Here is a 19,150-nt window from a genome sequence, read left to right on the forward strand (position 1 = left end):
GAAAACATTTATGCATGTGTGTGTGTAGCATGTGGCCACGATACGTGTTCCTTTTATGAACGCTCGGCGCAGAATGCAAATTTTGGTGTTGCGTTTCAATGTTATTTTTTTTGTCATTGTTTTGTAGTTGTTTTGTAGCAGCATATATATAACCTATTAATCAATACATTTCCACGCAGTCAAGATTTATACAGTAACTACTTTTAGTACATATTTGTATATATTTAAGCAATTAATGTTATTAATTCTTATGTTAATAAATAAATTATTTTACATTAGTAAAAAAAATAATCTTTGAATTTTAAATAAGTTAAACTGCTTGTCTCGTATAGTGTTAATAAAAATAACTCACAACTCATATTTATGGGTGAAACAGAGTTAATATCACATTTAAATTGTAATTTTTTTTTTAAAACATTCATATTGTTTGTTACGATTTTTCTGAAAAGATTGTATTAATAGGAGACAATACTATTGTACGGTATTTTTGTTTAAGTAACCGATAAATATTTGGCTCGCTATCCCTTTGAGAAAACTGGTGAAATCGGCTAATCCGGCATAATCGCTTTTATGAGATATTTATCCAATTTTTATTCGTAATATCCACGTCATAGCCATCGGATGACTATTAAGAGCAAAATGTAATTGTTGTCAGATGTTAAATGAATTTTCTTAAATATAAATTTCTCAATACATAAATGAATAAAAATGTAGACCAATAGTACAGACCTTAGGGAAATGGTTCATTTTAGTTAAACGTTTAAAACACGAGCAGCTGTTTAAAATTTACTAATGAAATATAAAGTAAAGAAAAGAAAGTAAAGAAATTTCGAGAAATTTCAGAGTATGCCTAAAGGTGAATTTCGTGCCTTATTTTTACCTCCTCTCCTCTCTTTTTTCTATGTGTCATATTTTTTAGGAACTCAATAGTCACTATTTATTTTCACTCGTGTACTATCTGTACCAACATGTACTATTAAATGTATGTATAGATCAAAATAATTTTACTACTGATTAGTTAGCTTATAAGGAAGGAACTTAAGGTATGGTGCATTTATCACATTCAGGTTTTCGATAAACCAAGTACAACGGCATAGTGAAGAAAACTTAAAGGATTGAAACGAAAATTAATCATCGTCAGATAAATACACGAAATAATTTATTTTAGGTTACATTCAACACATTGTAACTTTTACAAACTATATATGAATTATAAAAGTAGTAATAAATATTGAATATAATGTTTTATATTCAATATTTATTACTACTTTTATAGTTATTACTATGATAATTAATTAGAGAAATAATAATGATACAAAAATCAAACTACTAAATACAATTTACAAAATAATACGTCTAATTTATTTTGTATTATGATCATAATATATTTGTATTATAAGTTGAGTTAGTATGGAAGAGTTGCTAGATAGGTACACACAATTAAATCAGAAAATAATATTTTACAAACCTAAATCATAATTTTATTTTAACTTTTGACAGTGGTACAATCATATTATGCTTTAATATTAATGTAATATTTGGATTGATTGAAGCTTAACAAAAACAGACCTAGATCTTTTTGTTAATACATTAATTACATTTACTTCAAATTATAAAAATATGTATGAAAATATATAGTAAATATCAAGATAATATTTCTACAATAATGTATTGATACGCATGCGTGCTGGGCCAACAACGGCACACAGCTCTCCAAGCCAGTTGCTCCTAAACTGTCGAGAACCGCGTTCCCTCAAGCCTTCAACGCGTCAGAAAAGTTTGAAACTCCGGCGTAAAGTCGTAAAGGCGTAGTTTCAAAGTAGCATTCGGAATGAATCGTGTGAATGAAAAGGTTTAATAGATTTGTGAATATACTTGTGTCAAAAATAAAAGTGTTGTGTGAAAATAGTTAGTGCGTATGAAACGTTTTATTTTTTGAACTTGAAAACAATGCAAAGAGTATAATAATGTATGGGTTATTTAAAATGTGTATGACAAAGTAAAGTGCTGTGCAGAAATTGATGTTTAAATTATTACAGTATTAAGAATATTTTAAAAGGTGAGGAGTTATTATATACTTAATTTTGCATGATTTTATGTTTGAATTTCGTAGATAATGTTTGAATCAATTAATTTGTAAATTATAAATAATTACTAATAAATCATGACGTATGTTCCAAATTAAAAAAAATATGTATATAATGGGACCTAATAAGTAATATAACTTTTTTGCCGATTAGTTGAATACGCCAAAATTTTTATTAACCTCTGTTAAAATATTTGAATAATTAAATGAGAAATGGCTATACATCTTTTTTCATTTAATTACTTTTATTGTATTCAATTCTCTGAAGTATTATCCATTTATTTAGATTGTATGTATAAATAAATATTATGTTAGAAAATTTAATGAAATATATTTTTATTATTATTCAGAAATACAGTCGGAAATATATGTTTTTTTTAGGTAACAATATTGTACTTAATATTTTCTTGTGAATACTCGTATATATATGTGTAGTCATTTTGCATACAATTAAAAACTATGATCGCTGCCATAATCTCAATATAAAATTAGATATATAATGTGTATATATAAAAGTGGTAATTGCTATTATATTATAATATATATATATTATAAATCATCAAAAAAATGTTATTCGGCTACAAATTTAGTGGTCACATTAAAACAGTAACAATAGCGACCGATTATTAGTTATTAAAAGATATGTTATATTATGAATATAAAATATCCTTAATATACTTTGATTCAATTATTAAGAGTAAGCTAAATCTTAACAATCTTTTGAATCCTGCTGCAAATATTTGTATTTTACATATAATATCGGCACCGTTCGGGTCGGTGTGTAATCTCAACATATATGTATATTATGTGTACACGCCGACACATACGCCCAGTAATCCATTTGTGCTAAATGCATTATGTTATAAAAATCCTTTTTGGAACTTTTATATTGGTTTAACACTTTATAATTAATTTAAATAATTGTATTAACTAACATGACTGAATTTTTTTAAATGTTGAAAAAGAGTAACTACTCACTTTCTTGCCGGTTCTTCTCAGTAGAATCTACTTTCTGAACCAGTGGTACTTAATTGTTAAATGACGATTTAAAAGTGCTTGTAAAAGACCACTTGAATAAAGTTTATTTTGATTGATTGATTGATTGATACGTACTATGAATAAAAAATTAATAGATATGATGTAAAGCAAATGTTATAAGAACAAAAAATATAAAAAAAAATAATTAAATATTAGAAATAATTCATTATAAAAAACAAACGCTAATTGGCTTAGGGATAATCTCTTTTAATGACTAATATTTGAGAACGCTTTCGTTTCAGGGCACTATTTAAAAATAGCGTTAATTATTACTTGTTTTAGCCGGGCAGTCAAAATAAAGAATATCTGAAAATCTGATTCAAATATTTTTGCCGGTTTTCTTTTCATTTAACTTATTAATTTAACAATTAAAGTTAAAAATATTATTGTATTTTTACATGGTGTCGAAATTTATCTAATCTCAGATATATTCGTTATGCATATACTTTCAAATCTATGTTATGTTATTAAGGTAAAATATGAGAGTCTGGGCGCTATAACTTTTTAAGTGTCTATTTATTATATAACGATTAACTGAAACTCTTAAAGTGGTTCTTACCGAAACAATTTCATAAGTAAGTAACAGTTTTATGAAATCCATTTCATAACGTATACTTTTATAAAGAATACATAAATGTTCAGAGATTGGAATCGATATTATGATAATAATTACCGCGTCTAAGTTGTTCTAATTAATGCAATCAATCAAAGTTTATCTAATCAATCAATTGATTTCATTTTCGGTCTTTGGTAACAACCAAGTTAGCTGGCTGAAATGGCTTTTGTAACATAATATACTCTCTTTGAAGCAGGCCTTTAAACACTTGTGGATATGTAGCCATTTATCACATTTTCTACCGCAAAACAGCAATACTCAGTAATGTTGCTATTTGCTTTGAAGGATAAGAGTAATTACGGCCATTATGGCATACCTTTCGGGTAGTGGTGACCACTTAGTCAGGTGGCCCATTTGTCAGTCCTATTGGAAATAAAAAGGTATATACACATATGAAGATATTGTATCTCAAACATGTATTTTACGATTGTTCCTTTAAGTTCAAGTGTGTTGTTCACGATGAAAGAACCTCCAATGGCGCGTAAAAAAAAACCCTCCTTGTACTTACTTGTAACTTTGATGTTATGAAATCTTTTTATTCAACGTAAGTGTTTCGAGATACGTAACTATAATTCATTATAGTATTTATGTTAGTAACCGATAAAGCTAGATTCTGCCTTTTGTGCTGCACATACATATGTATGTTAATATTGCGATTATTTTTAACATTTGTGATGAGGTGAAACATATAATATATAGAAATTCTCCCCGGTAAAATATGTTCCAAACCTTCTCCTCCAAAGGGAGGAGGAGGCCTTACTTAGCCCAGCCGTGAGAAATTTACAGGCTATTGTTGTTGTTGAAGAAATATACGCCACGATAGTCCTGAGGTTAGAACAATGAATCTTAATCGAATGTTGCGAGTTCAATCCCGGACGAACACCATTGAATTTTATATATTTTAATTAAATAAATACCTGTATTCATCAAACTGCTTTAGATCCAAAACCCCCTTATTTGGTGAGCTCATAAAATATGGATTTATTCTTAAAAAAATCTCGTACCTACCCTTTCCGGTTTTTGTTTCTCGAGCGCAGACGACCCTGTGTGGGCGTATGGGTCTGTTTTCCATTTAACGTACTGAGAATAGTTCCACCTACTTTATTTGATGCAAAACTCTCTTCTTCGCTAATTAAAGAAACTTGTTTAGCTGTTTGAAGATGATTAACTCTTATCTAGTTGTTGAATGGATGTGAGCAACTTCTGTTTCGATCAATTTATAATTTAGCAACCCGTGACTTTAATAATTCTTCAGCAGCATCTGGAATTAGTGAAATACTCAATTGTTTGGTATCATATTTGAGCTGGCTGGAATGGTTTCAATAGGTTATAAGTACAGTCAGAGTGAGAAAACCTTCGTCAGTAAAATTTTGAATTAAATAAATAAATGACTTTCCGTGAATTATTACTTTATAATCATTCAAATCATTTGAAAGCATTAAATTTCAATGAAATTTCGATCTCAATTATATGACCCTATAGAGTAATTGAAGGGTGCTGTTTCTTTTATTCTTTGTAATATTATTAACCCAATCGAAAAGGCCTTCTGGTTCCTGTGACCCTACTTAACTATAGATGAATTTTCATATTAGGTGTTCATGTTTATATTTATCATATTATTTTATTAGTTGTCATTAATAGATGGCATTAGTAGGATTTTAAATCGCGCTATAGATGTTTTCTTTTTGTTACAATATGTAAAGCAATGTTCCAAATAAAATTTGAGTTTCCTGGATCAATAGTACTTTCATTCGTCATCTAACATTAGGAAATAATGTTTCATTAAAAATTCGATTAATAATATGAAGCCACGATATGCCACGTCAAATAATAAATTAATGAAGGAATTAAAAGTTTAAGTTGAATATACTTTCTTGAAATAAACTCAACAAGAAGATGTTCTAATGCCAAACAGCAGTACGTATAGTTGTGTTTCGGTTTGTAAAATGAGTGAACTAGTGTAACAACAGGATCTAGTGACATAGCTCATCACATACATCATTAATGTATATAACATATGTATAGACAGTTACATTTACATTTAGGTGGTCAATCAGTCTGTCCATAACCATATCCGTATACAAATACATATATGTATTTTCCTAGTGTTATCAATGATTAATACGCTAAAAAAATAGAGCTAACGCGTTTGTATTAATAAAACTACCAGTTTATTGAGACACAGATCACAAATCAGTAACAAATAACAGATGTCACTACTAGTAACTAATTCAAATTAAGAACAACTTATTTTGATATATAAACTACAGTTTGTACCAACTTCGTAACTTTGTTATTTCCTGCGATACATGCCCGACAACTCCTATGGCCAAGCAAATTTCTCGCAAACCGTCGACGTCGGCCTTCTTTAGTGGAGTGGAGGGGCGGAATCATCCTCCTCTCGCTGTCGTTCCCAACTTCTTTCTGTATCACACTTTCACAAAAGCCAACCAAACTGGCACAACGGATAAGTTAAAAATAATAATTATTTTCATAATATCATTACTTGTGTACGTTAAGCTTTCTTTCGCCGCTTCTTAACAGGTATGGGTTTTTCCTTTTCCGAACCGGTGGTAGTTTTTAATTTGACAATAAGTGTAATGAATCCATATTTAATAAAGGAGTTTGAGACTGAGTTTGTAGAATTCATTTGGAATCAATAGCAGCGTGAAATGCTACGTAGCAACTCAAGCCTGCCTACATATTAAAAGTAAATATATTAATGAATATATTGGACTTCATCATTCAGTCAGTCATGGCAACTTGAACCAGGAATACAATGGAAATAAATAATTTCCTTTTGAGTTGTGCCAAGCGGTCTTGCAAATAAGAGACAAGCGAATTTAGAAGATCGCTCACTATTGCAAATAAAATACCGATGTCTAATATTTATTCCATATTGCATATTTTTATCTGTAACGTGGAATATGATTTTGTTATAATTTGATATATAGTCTGTAGGAGGATCCAATGTTAATGCAATTATTGTTTATAAAAGCGGTATATTGAGTTGGTTTGACTGACTCTGCTTGAGTTATTATTTAATAATAAAATTATTTTAAAAGCATTAGATTGTAATGAGATTTCAATCGCGTTTATATGGCTGTATGGGCTACTTGAAAGGTGATGCTTCTTCTGATCTTTTAAAAATATAAGATTATTAAAAGCATCAAGATCCGCGAGAGAGATCCGTGAGATGACCCAGTGGTTAGAACGCATGCACCTTAACCGATGAATGCGGGTTCAAACCCAGGCAAGCACCACTATATATACATGTGGTTAATTTGTGTTTATAATTCATCTCATGCTCGGCAGTAAAGGAAAACATCGTGAGTAAGCCTGCATGTGTCTAATTACATCGAAATTCTGCCACATGTGCATTCCACCAACCAGCATTGGAACAGCGTGGATTATGTTCCAAAACCATCTCTTTAATGAAAAAGGAGACCTTTGCCCAGCAGTGGGAAATTTACATGCTGTTGCTTTACTTTATATTTTTTATGACGATCCTTGGTAAGACTCACTCAGAGCAATATGAGATATTGGTGATTGCTTTTAAGAATATGACTTTCAGATTAGTTACCTTGTCTTTACCCTCTTTTAAGTAATTATTATGATATAAGTCGACGGTCTTGCAAATGGTTTACTGATTAACATAACCATTCCTTACGCAAATACGTCACCAACACCAAGAAAACATGGAAACAAAGAATTTATGTCCCCGATTACAATAGTACAGTGGCTCACTCTCAATGTAAGCGGTACACAATAATACAAGTGTTACTGTTTGGCGAAAATATAAATACAACTGCAATCCAATTTTGGAAATAGTCCATAATCTACGCTGTTGACGAGATCTCCAACTACGTCAATAGGTATTTCAAACACCTCATTATTCAAGTATACAAAAATCCCAGTAGCATTATTTTGTTATTCTAGTTTGACAGAGTAACGGGAGACATCGATAACGACCTTTTAATGTCGTCCTTTGACTTGGTTGCAGAATAATGCACTTAAAAGATCGAAAAATATAAAAGAAATATCACACAATATGAATTCTCAACATTAAACTATTTCCGAGGAAATGATAATTTGCACTTGGAAATAGTTGTTATCTATTTCATTTAAGTCTGAAAAAATATAGTATAAAATATTATAATTATAATTATTATTGTACTAAAATATATCGATGGAAAACACTTCTATAGTATCAAAAAACACAAATTAACAAAATAAATCCAAGTCGAGATAATTGTTGGAAATAATGAATTAGTCACTGACTTTAACCCACATAATCTCCGGTCTCACGTTGATACATTAAAAAGTCAGCAGTGTGCTTAGTGCACACTCGCATATTCTACAAGTATCATTAAACATATACATTTTGTAGGATTTGATAGGATTGGATTCTGAACTGACTTACCTTGATACGCCATTTTACTTTGTGTATCTTATATTTTTTATGATCACTACCGTTAATGTCGTATATCATATTCTATCGTTATACGCTTGAATTCTGCATCGAGTTTCGAGTTTATTCGTACCAAATACAGCTACTGTTCCGAATATAGGATATATGTTAAAACTATTTAATGATTATTAATTTCACAGAACAAATAATAAATAAATTACAAACATTTTTAAAGATAATATAACACATGAATTCTTCATAAAGTGTGATCAATATTTTATTGTGGATAAATTTCCACATCTATCTATTATACCCCTGTACAACATTAATATTTGGAACATAGTATCTGAACGCACCCGTAAACGTCAAAAATGGTCGCTCGTTGAACTATCATGCCATTAAATTTATGGATTTAATATCGAAATATTACGATTATACGAATTTTGGAGATGTAATAAGTTGTCAAATAATAATCATTATAATAATCATACATGCACGATATTATTAATATAGAAAATAATACTAGGTATTGAAATTAATTTCGTGATATTTTAATTCTCTGATGTTTCATATTATCTTTCTCTTAGAAGATAATTGAAAATGATTGAATCAAAATTATGATCTTGATTATTTAAGGTCGGTTTGATTTGATTGTGTTTTTAAATGTCTGTATGAGTTTGTTTTCATTCTCTTACATATCCTATTAACACAATTTTCATCCAATCTTAACGATTTACTCGAATACTTAAATTTCAATTTAATTAAGATTTAAATAATATTTATTAAGGATGATATAATATTTATCTACGGAAGGTTATTTGAAGAAACGCCTAGCCTTGAAAATAATTTATTGACTTTCGAATCGGAAGCTAGCTGTTCAAAAGGCCCGTTTAATATTTACTGTATCTTGCAATACATCATTTTACTAGCAACTCGCCCCTGCTTTGTCCGATTGCAATAACAACAACAACTTTTAAAATTCTCAATGCTTTGCTGAGGCCTCCTCTCTCTTTAAGGGGAAGGTTTAGAAAATATTCCACCACGCTGTTCCATGCAGCTTGGTGGAATACACATGTGGCAAAATTTCGACGAAATTAGACACATGCAGGTTTCCTCACGATGTTTTCCTTCACCGCCGAGCATGTGAATATTCAGTGGTGCTTACCTGAGTTTGAACCCGGAGTCAACAGTTAAGATGCACACGTTCTGACCACTGGGCCATCTCGGCTCAAACCGGGTGCTGCAATGCTGATTCTAAATATACTACAGAATATCTTACAGCGTTCACAGTTATGCAGCCATTAGACAATACAAACCGAAATTACTTTAGAATTTAAAATTATTTGTGTTTCTCTCTACTATACGTGCACGAATTTTACATATAAACCTTCCTTTTCAATATATATATTAAAAAACGCATCATAATTTGTTGTATAATTTTAAAGATCTAACAATACATAGAAACAGACAGCGGTAAGCGACTTTGTTTTATACTATGTAATTATAATACAATGCTGTATTTCCATATCGCTCATGTCTCAAAGGGTAATATGTATAAGGTCTGTGTAACATAATTATTCTGTACTAACATTAGCTGCGCATTATAAAACTATGAAGTACTCGTTGTAAAATAAAATATCATATTCTAAGTACTTTCTGGCGACGAATATACCTAGGATTAATAGAGTTATAGTACCCTTTAAATTGCCTTTCAGATTTATACAATTCTTCTTTAATATGAATATGATATGTTTTATTGGATTGCCCTTCTTTTGTTTTTCTTTTAAACAACAAAGCAGTGAGGGATTTGCGTATTGTTTTACTTCGTTTCTTGTTACAGGTGGACAGTTAGAGGCCAAAAGGTGATATAAGCCATTATTTCTCCCCAAAATATGTATGCAATAAAACCGTGATTTAAGGCTTTTTGGTTATTGATGGATTTCGTTCGAAATATAGAAATATTTTACCAGATTAACATACCATTTCACTTTTTTTAACTGACGTTTTATCACGAATTTCTTTGATCACGTTTAATAATTACGTAGAGGAATCAATGGAGCTTGATTTTATCCTTTAGTGTAACTAAGCTCAATATTTGTTTATTCTTGAAACAAAAATAATCGTAATTTTCTTTGTACATAAAGGTACATTGCCGCTTCGATTATTTTTCATCGTCTATGATATGAATCATCAGCATTTTTGGTATGACGTCATCCCTCATCCCTTCGACTGTTAAACTGCTTTCAATCGTCAATATTTTATTTTCTATCACGATATAGTTTGACGGGGTAAGAGGCAGTGATATATTTCATTGAAGTAGATTTGAATATAATATGTAAAGTTATTCCAGCCTATATGTCCTACTACAAGATAACTTTCAAGGAACTGGCAGAATACTCATTTCCATAATATCTATTATATATTCTAAATAAAATAAGTAATATATTATGATATATCCTATAAAAGTAAGAATAACAGCTTGTTATTTAATAATATTTCTTAAAATTAATGTATAAATTGGAAACACAAATTAAGCAAATGAGAAATCAATGGCACATGATCGTTCTTTATGTAATCTATTAGATAATATATTAATATTGTTACGTCAATGTGTGCGTGAAAACTTTTCGTCGTAGTCATTTTCACATTGTATTAATTATTTCATAAAATAATACAGAGTAGTGAGGAATACAGAGGAGTCTAAGAGTCATGGTAGACTCATACTCACATATCTAAGCAGCAAAACGATTTACTGAAATATTTTAAAGAAACGATTGCTAACGAAGGGATACGTATTTCTACGAATTTCGTAATCTATTTCTAGGTTATATATAAAAAATTATCTTCGAATTTGAAAATTTATGAAACGCAAATCATTATTCTCTGACAGAAGTATTTTTTTTTATATTTAAATGACTGGATCAATCACCGCTACTCTAACTTATATTATTAGTTAATCCGCTTCTTCTATAATATAATTTAATGACTTCAAGTACATTTCATAATAATTTAATAATAAACTCTTAGGTAAATGTCAAATATCTCGATCGATTCGGTATGCAAAAAATACGCAACATAGATTAATTTTCGTATACACTACATATGTACGAACAAACACACACACAGTCATGTTCTGATTCAAACGAATTGTAAACCTTAAATGTTTTCCTCACCTTGAAATTTAAAATCAGTTAATTACTACTTATTATAGCAATATACTTCATATTAAATAAATAAAAAGTTTTTACACCTCATGGTACTAAGTACATCCATTCAGGAAATATTTGACGTTAAGTTCGAAAACGCTTTTTTGAAACTTGAAACATCGTTAATAATGTTCTTTATTATGTACATTGAATATATTAAATGTAGTAGTTTATATTTACAAAGCCTATGAATCCGAGTATTCAATGATACACAAGGTTGCTCTTAATCCAAAACTTAGACCACATCTATTCTCACAATACCGATTTGACTGTGGATAACAATTCGCTGTAGTCTCGACAATAATTGCAAATTCTTCGCTTCACTTTATCCAACTATGTTGTTCAGATAATCTTTTAGCGCATATTGAATATTTAAGCTATTAAACATTTCGTCGAAAATAACCCAATCTAGACACGCGGTAGCTTGTCAAGCTAAGTTCAAGTGGTGTAGCTAATACTTAATCACTATTTTTTTATTTGTTCTTGATATTTTTTTATTATACAAAAAGATGATGGCCCCAATTAAAACTTATGTGTACGGTAAATATGTAGGTAATTAATTACAATGTCTTATCTTATATTATGATTAATAAAGCTTATTAACCAATACCTGCAAGCCTCCTGGTGTTGCAGATGTCCATGGGCGGTGGTGGTCACTTTCCATCAGGTGAGCCTCCTGCTCGTTTGCCACCTATCACATAAAAAAAAGATAGTGAATTGTTTGGCATTTGCTGGTAATTTCGACATAATATACTTACGATATGTTATAACGAAGTCAGTTCTCACTAATCTTTACCTAGACACGATATTATATAGTTGTATTTTAGGTATTGTTCGTTAACCTATGCTTTCCTTGAGGTAAAATACATTAATTATTTATTATAATTGTACTGTATATAAATAATTTATACCGTAGCTCACAAAGGAATCCTAGTACATAAGATCCTATTTCTGTATATTGTGTTAATTCCATAATATTAGGAGTTCATTGTATAAGGGTGATGTTCTCTCACAATAGTATGTTGAGACGTCGTTCAATAGTTGATAAATAGTTTGATACAAGTTTAAAGCTGGTTCACATAGTTTCAATCTGAAATTTGCTTTATTTTTTTTTTGCCCAAAAATATAACTGTTTTTATTTAAGACTCATCAAAAATGTTTACGATTTGCCTTCCACAAACACATCTGTGGATTGGAAGTGGAAGTCGATTTGTTAGTTTGTTCTAGATAGATCCCGATTATGAACGATACGTAAAAATATTTTTAATTATTTAAACCTAATCGAACATGACCTGATAGAACTATTTGAAACTAGAACTGTCGGTAAATATGTTGTGATATAATTTTGTTTAATTTTATTCACCGATAATTTTATCGATTTTCATTTTGATGCTACAACGTTATTAAAATACACAAACCGCATACGTAATTTGACAATTATTTGTCCAGACAATATCTAGGTATAGTATGACACAACTTAGATGTAGCATCGGCAAAATTCGTAAAACCGATCACATCCGAATTAAGTACGATATCCTAAATTATTAATATTTATTTCTTATGTGAATATGATCTTTGCGCAAAGTATATAATAACTTGTAATATCATATGACCTACTATATTCGTCAATTTGACACGCCGAATCACATGCACTTGCTTTCTCGGGTTGAACGCGATAATCTTTAGCGACGAATGGCACGATACGGAGCCATTTCTATTGTTTGTATAAATCGGCAAGAATCGGTTTTATTGAATTTGCCGATGCTACATCTAAGTTGTATCGTGCTATATGTTGATCCGTTTAATACAAATTAATTCCTGGTGTATTTTACGATTTTACGTTAACAACACAACAACAACATCAGCCTGTAAATTTCCCACTGCTGGGCTAAGCCTACTCTCCCTTTGAGGAGAAGGTTCGGAACATATTCCATCACAGCGTTACAATGCGGGGTAGCAAAATGCACATGTAGCAGAATTTTTATGAAATTAGACACATGCAGGTTTCCTCTCAATGTTTTCCTTCGCCGCCGAGCACGAGGATTATAAACACAAATAAAGCACGTGGAAATAAAAAGGTGTTACCCTGCGCTTGAACCCGCAATCATCGGTTAAGATTCACGTGTCTAACCACGGGGTCATCTCGGCTTGATTTTCGTTAATATGTGTAAAATGTCTTTGTATATCAATTGAGTTTACGAACACACTTTAACACCTTAATATATCCTGCGTAGCTGAACAGTATATTTAGAATGGCCGTATTAACCGAAATTGGTCAGAAGGACACCGTCATTAATATTTGAATATCATGTAATAACAACATGTATTGGTTATAAGTCATTATCGCCGACGACGGCAGGCCCCTCTATGATAAATTAAATTATCGGTAAGCTTTAGTATGTATGTAGCTTGTGCTAACGAGATGTCATAGATAGATAGATAGATAGATAGATAGATAGATAGATAGATAGATAGATAGATAGAGATAAGATGATTAATATAGTATTTAGAAGAGAATTGTTATGAAAGGTAATTTAACTATTTACTCGATTGTTCAAAAAATGAGTGTAATGATTTTTAGTAGGAAAGTACGTGATTTCATTATTCATTCTATTCTTAATACCGAACATGTTGCAAAATTCCAAGTGACCCTTATTGATTTAATAATTTATTCGTCCATTTTTATTTTAGGTTGAGAAATTTTTGAATTCATTAAAAGTATCTTAAAGTTTAAAGCTACGCTTATATAATTATTTCATAATGTTGGATTTATTAAAAACTAATTACAAAAGTCTATTTTGAATATCGAAACGGCTTATGAAACGATACCCTCATTTTGTATTTATATTTGCGGTGTTCACGCCTCAACAATTAAACAACATTAAACAAATCCCCTCAACATTATAATAATATATATTATTTTATATAATTGTATTTAACTAACATAACTTTGTATTTTTATATGTTAAAAAAGAGTTTCTTGGCGGTTCTTCTCGGTAGAATCTACTTTCCGAACCGGTGGTAGCTTCACTTAATTGTAAAATTTCAAAAGTGCTTGTAAAAGCCTACTCGAATAAAGTTTTTTTTTTATTTGATTTGATTAAACTGTGAAAGACGAAATCAATTGATATTAAATACGATACATGTATTTGGGAACTAAAGGCTATTTAACAAAGAGATAACGATAACTATATGCTTCCGATTCTATTCCGATTCATCTTCGTATATTCGTCACAGATATTAGTCACGTTAGTTTGAGCCTAACATATTTGCTCATTTTATACTCAGCTTTAAGCGGATTGCAACTAGATCGGTGCGTTTGTAGAACATGAATACGGCTGAACGTCAACGATTATGATTCGATTCGATTACGAAGTGTCAATTTGATAGTAGAATTATGGCCCAGTATAGATAACCCTTTGTGAGTTCATTGTAAAAGACATTTTCAACTTTTCGAAGATAATTTTATAACTCTTCTAAATTTTAGAATTAAGCTTCGATGTTAAAAATTGAAGATTTCTGATAAAGTCATGAATACTTTAATTTTTGAAGGTATTGTTTTGGATTTATTCAAATAAGCCAGGTTGGATAATTTATTTATTTATTGTTTATTTCACCCAATCTTAAAACAAATATAACATTTTTGATACACAAAAGTTGCATAAGGTGCAAAAATAGTTATCACCTACCTACCATTTATTTTATTCTACCGCTAAACAATGTTACTCATGTTTATTCAATGTTGTTTTCCAATTTAAAGAGTAAGTGGGACAGAGTTAGTGGGCAATTTTGATGAACAGGACACCTAGAGATTACAGTAAATAAAAACACAGAATATTTACATACATGTTACAATTATTATAATTTTGATTTTTAAGAAGACTTATCAAGATGCACCATTTTTTTAGTAATTTTACATATTTTTTTTTATTAACAACATGAAACGTTTTCCTTTGGGTGATTTTTTACTCTGAAACTTTAATCTTTAAGTTTATAGGTTGAGAAAAGATCTTTGTAAGTCTTTGTTTCTATCGCAGTTTTTCTTAAGCCTATATATTTCTTTTGTTTTAAAATATTGGATTTATGACTAATATTTATTTACTTTTTAAGTATATAATTTTTAATTATATTACTTCGCTGGTATAAGAAAAGTGAAAAATTAGGATACTTTTTAAATAAAATTCTCCATAAATGTTAAACAATATTATATGTTTGATTCTTTTTTTAAAGTAACTGTCAAATAGTGTAAAAAAGTGCTGCGTGTAACACAATAAATAATTTTATTTTTCGATAGTCAAATTACGTTAAACGCATGAAAATTCAGTGGCCTTGCACGCGTTCTAACCACTGGGCCATCTCAGGTCATAAACTCACTAGCAGTTCGTAATTTTTACAGATGATAACAAATTATATATAACGAATTTACGACTTCAAATTTTAATCAATCATCACACTGGCTATTTAGCGGGAGCGAGCGCAGTTATATTAATATGATAAATGTGAAAGTAACTCTGTCTTTCTGTCTCTTTTTCGCTCTTTGAATTTGATGAAATTTGATATGAAGCATACTTGAACTCCAAGAACATAGACTACTTTTTATTGCCTGACTCATGACATCCAACACCCTAAAGCGCGTGCGAGGATGCGAGTTACTACTAGTAGGTTATATTTGAACCACTTCCTATAATCCTACGCAGTTGAAATGTCACATTTTACTTTAGTTCCTTTGACAATAGATAAAAACAAATCTATTTAATTACCGAAACGTGTGGTTCCTCGCTCACTCGCTGCGAACTATGGCGAGCACGCTGTACTCATACTTCGCTTTGTACTCACTTGCAAATTGTTTGAATGACATCAGCCTTAAGGCTTTTCTTAATTGGGATATGCAAATGTAAAACAACATTGATTTTATAAATACGGACGTGTGTTAATTGGTTTATTTATGTCTTTGTTGACATTTAATCAACCGGCATGAAGCGTTTTTCACCTACGTTTCTACAAGCCCTAAAGGTGTAAACAGCAGACATGTTATAATGGATGAGGCGTTGTAGTAAATGACTGTTAATTTGTCACTGTCGCCTATTATTAAGCTGACATAGCCTAGTGGTCAGAACACGTAAATAAATGAAGATTCGAATCCGGCCAAGATATTTGCAACAAATTATACCTCATCATGTTTGCATTCATGATTCTTTAATTTATGGTTTCGTAATGTGAATATGTAAAGTAAAGTAAAGTAACACCCTGTACATTTCCCACTGCTGAGATAAGGCCTCCTCTTCCATTATGGAGAGGGTTTGGAACATATTCCACCACGCTGTTCCAATGCGGGTTGGTGAAATGCACATGTGGCAGAATTTCGATGAAATTAGACACATGCAGGTTTCGTCACGATATTTTCCTTCACCGCCGAGCACGAGATGAATTATAAACACAAATTAATCACATGTATATAGTGGAGCTCTCCTGGGTTTGAACCCGCAATCATCGGTTAAGATGCACGCTTTCTTACCACTGGGCCATCTCAGCTTCATGTGAATATGCTATGTTATGAAAATGGCTTCTAGTGTCATTGTGCTTTGACATCTATGCTGTAGACAGATATATAATTAGTTGACAAGGCATGACGTGCTACATGTCTGAAGAACGTGGAATAATTTTTACTGCATATTTGCCCTCTAGTCGGTCTCGACCATATTTGGTTCCAGCATTTCTAACAACGAATTTATATTACTTTTCTAAGAATATTACTTTTGCTCCAAGTATGAGCAGTCGAACCGAGATGGCCCAGTAGTTAAAACGCGTACATCTTAACCAATGATTGCAGGTTCAAACCCATGCCAGCTCCACTGTATATTCATTTGCTTAATTTGTGTTTGTAATTCATCTCATGCTCGGAGGTGAGGGAAAACATCGTGAGCACACCTGCATGTGTCTAATTTTAAGACATGGGTTACCTCGCAATATTTGTTGAAATTAATGTATAAATTGGAAACACAAATTAAGCAAATGAGAAATCAATGGCCCTTGTTCGTTCTTTATGTGATATATTAGATAATATATTTATGTTGTTACTTCAATGTGTGCGTGAAACTTTTCGTCGTGGTCATAGAGTCTAAGACTCATGGTAGACTCATACTCACATATCTAAGCAGCAAAACGATTTCCTGAAATATTTTAAAGAAACCATTGCTTACGAAAGAATACGTATTTCTACGAATTTAATTTATTTCTAGGTTATATAGAAAAAATTATCTTCAAATTTGAAAATTTATGTAGCGAAAATTATATTTCTCTGAAAGAAATAATTTAATTATAAATAAATGACTGGATCAATCACCGCTACTCTAACTTATATTATTAGCTAACCAGCTTCTTCTATAATATAATTTCATAACTTCAAGGACATTTCATAATAATTTACACTTAGATCAATGTCGAACAGAAAAAGTCACATTTTTCCTGTCATACTTATTCTTCCTCCAATTTTTACACGGTATGCAAAATATAACATTGAATATATTTAATTTTTTTTTTAATTATTAAATGTAGTAGTTTATATTCACAAAGCCTATGAATCCGAGTATTCAATGATACACAAGGTTGCTCTTAATCCAAAACTTAGACCACATCTATTCTCACAATACCGATTTGACTGTGGATAACAATTCGCTGTAGTCTCGACAATAATTGCAAATTCTTCGCTTCACTTTATCCAACTATGTTGTTCAGATAATCTTTTAGCGCATATTGAATATTTAAGCTATTAAACATTTCGTCGAAAATAACCCAATCTAGACACGCGGTAGCTTGTCAAGCTAAGTTCAAGTGGTGTAGCTAATACTTAATCACTATTTTTTTATTTGTTCTTGATATTTTTTTATTATACAAAAACATGATGGCCTCAATTAAAACTTCTATGTACGGTAAATATGTAGGTAATTAATTAAAATGTCTTATCTTATATGATTAATAAAGCTTATTAACCAATATGAAAAAATAGATAGTGAATTGTTTGGCATTTGCTGGTAATTTCGACATAATATACTTACGATATGTTATAACGAAGTCAATTCTCACTAATCTTTATCTGGACACGACATTATATAGTTGTATTTTAGGTATTATTCGTTAACCTATACTTTCCTTGAGGTAAAATACATTAACTATTTATTATAATTGTACTGTATTTAAATAATTTATATCGTAACTCACAAAGGAATCCTAGTACATAAGATCCTATTTCTGTATATTGTGTTAATTCCATAATATTAGGAGTTCATTGTATAAGGGTGATGTTCTCTCACAATAGTATGTTGAGACGTCGTTCAATAGTCGATAAATAGTTTGATACAAGTTTAAAGCTGGTTCACATAGTTTCAAACTGAAATTTGCTTTATTTTTTTTTCTCAAAAATATACCTGTTTTATTTAAGACTCATCAAAAATGTTTGCGATTTGCCTTCCACAAACACCACATCTGTGGATTGGATGTGGAAGTCGATTTGTTAGTTTGTTCTAGATAGATCCCGATTATGAACGATACGTAAAAATATTTTTAATTATTTAAACCTAATCGAACATGACCTGATAGAACTATTTGAAACTAGAACTGTCGGTAAATATGTTGTGATATAATTTTGTTTAATTTTATTCACCGATAATTTTATCGATTTTCATTTTGATGCTACAACGTTATTAAAATACACAAACCGCATACGTAATTTGACAATTATTTGTCCAGACAATATCTAGGTATAGTATGACACAACTTAGATGTAGCATCGGCAA

The 19,150-nt window shown here is 30.6% G+C and overlaps 1 protein-coding gene across 1 annotated transcript in view; it reads left to right on the top strand.

Annotated features, from left to right (window-relative positions):
* Positions 1-1,832: 1,832 nt before the first annotated feature.
* LOC124544210 (cholecystokinin receptor type A-like) overlaps positions 1,833-19,150 on the top strand; it is a 61,395-nt gene continuing 44,077 nt past the window's right edge. The window contains exon 1 of the mRNA XM_047122673.1: positions 1,833-2,059. The gene's annotated coding sequence lies outside the window, so the exon portion shown is untranslated. The remainder of the gene's footprint in view (positions 2,060-19,150) is intronic.

Source organism: Vanessa cardui, chromosome 4 (genome assembly GCF_905220365.1).
Source record: "Vanessa cardui chromosome 4, ilVanCard2.1, whole genome shotgun sequence".
Taxonomy (NCBI): domain Eukaryota; kingdom Metazoa; phylum Arthropoda; class Insecta; order Lepidoptera; family Nymphalidae; genus Vanessa; species Vanessa cardui.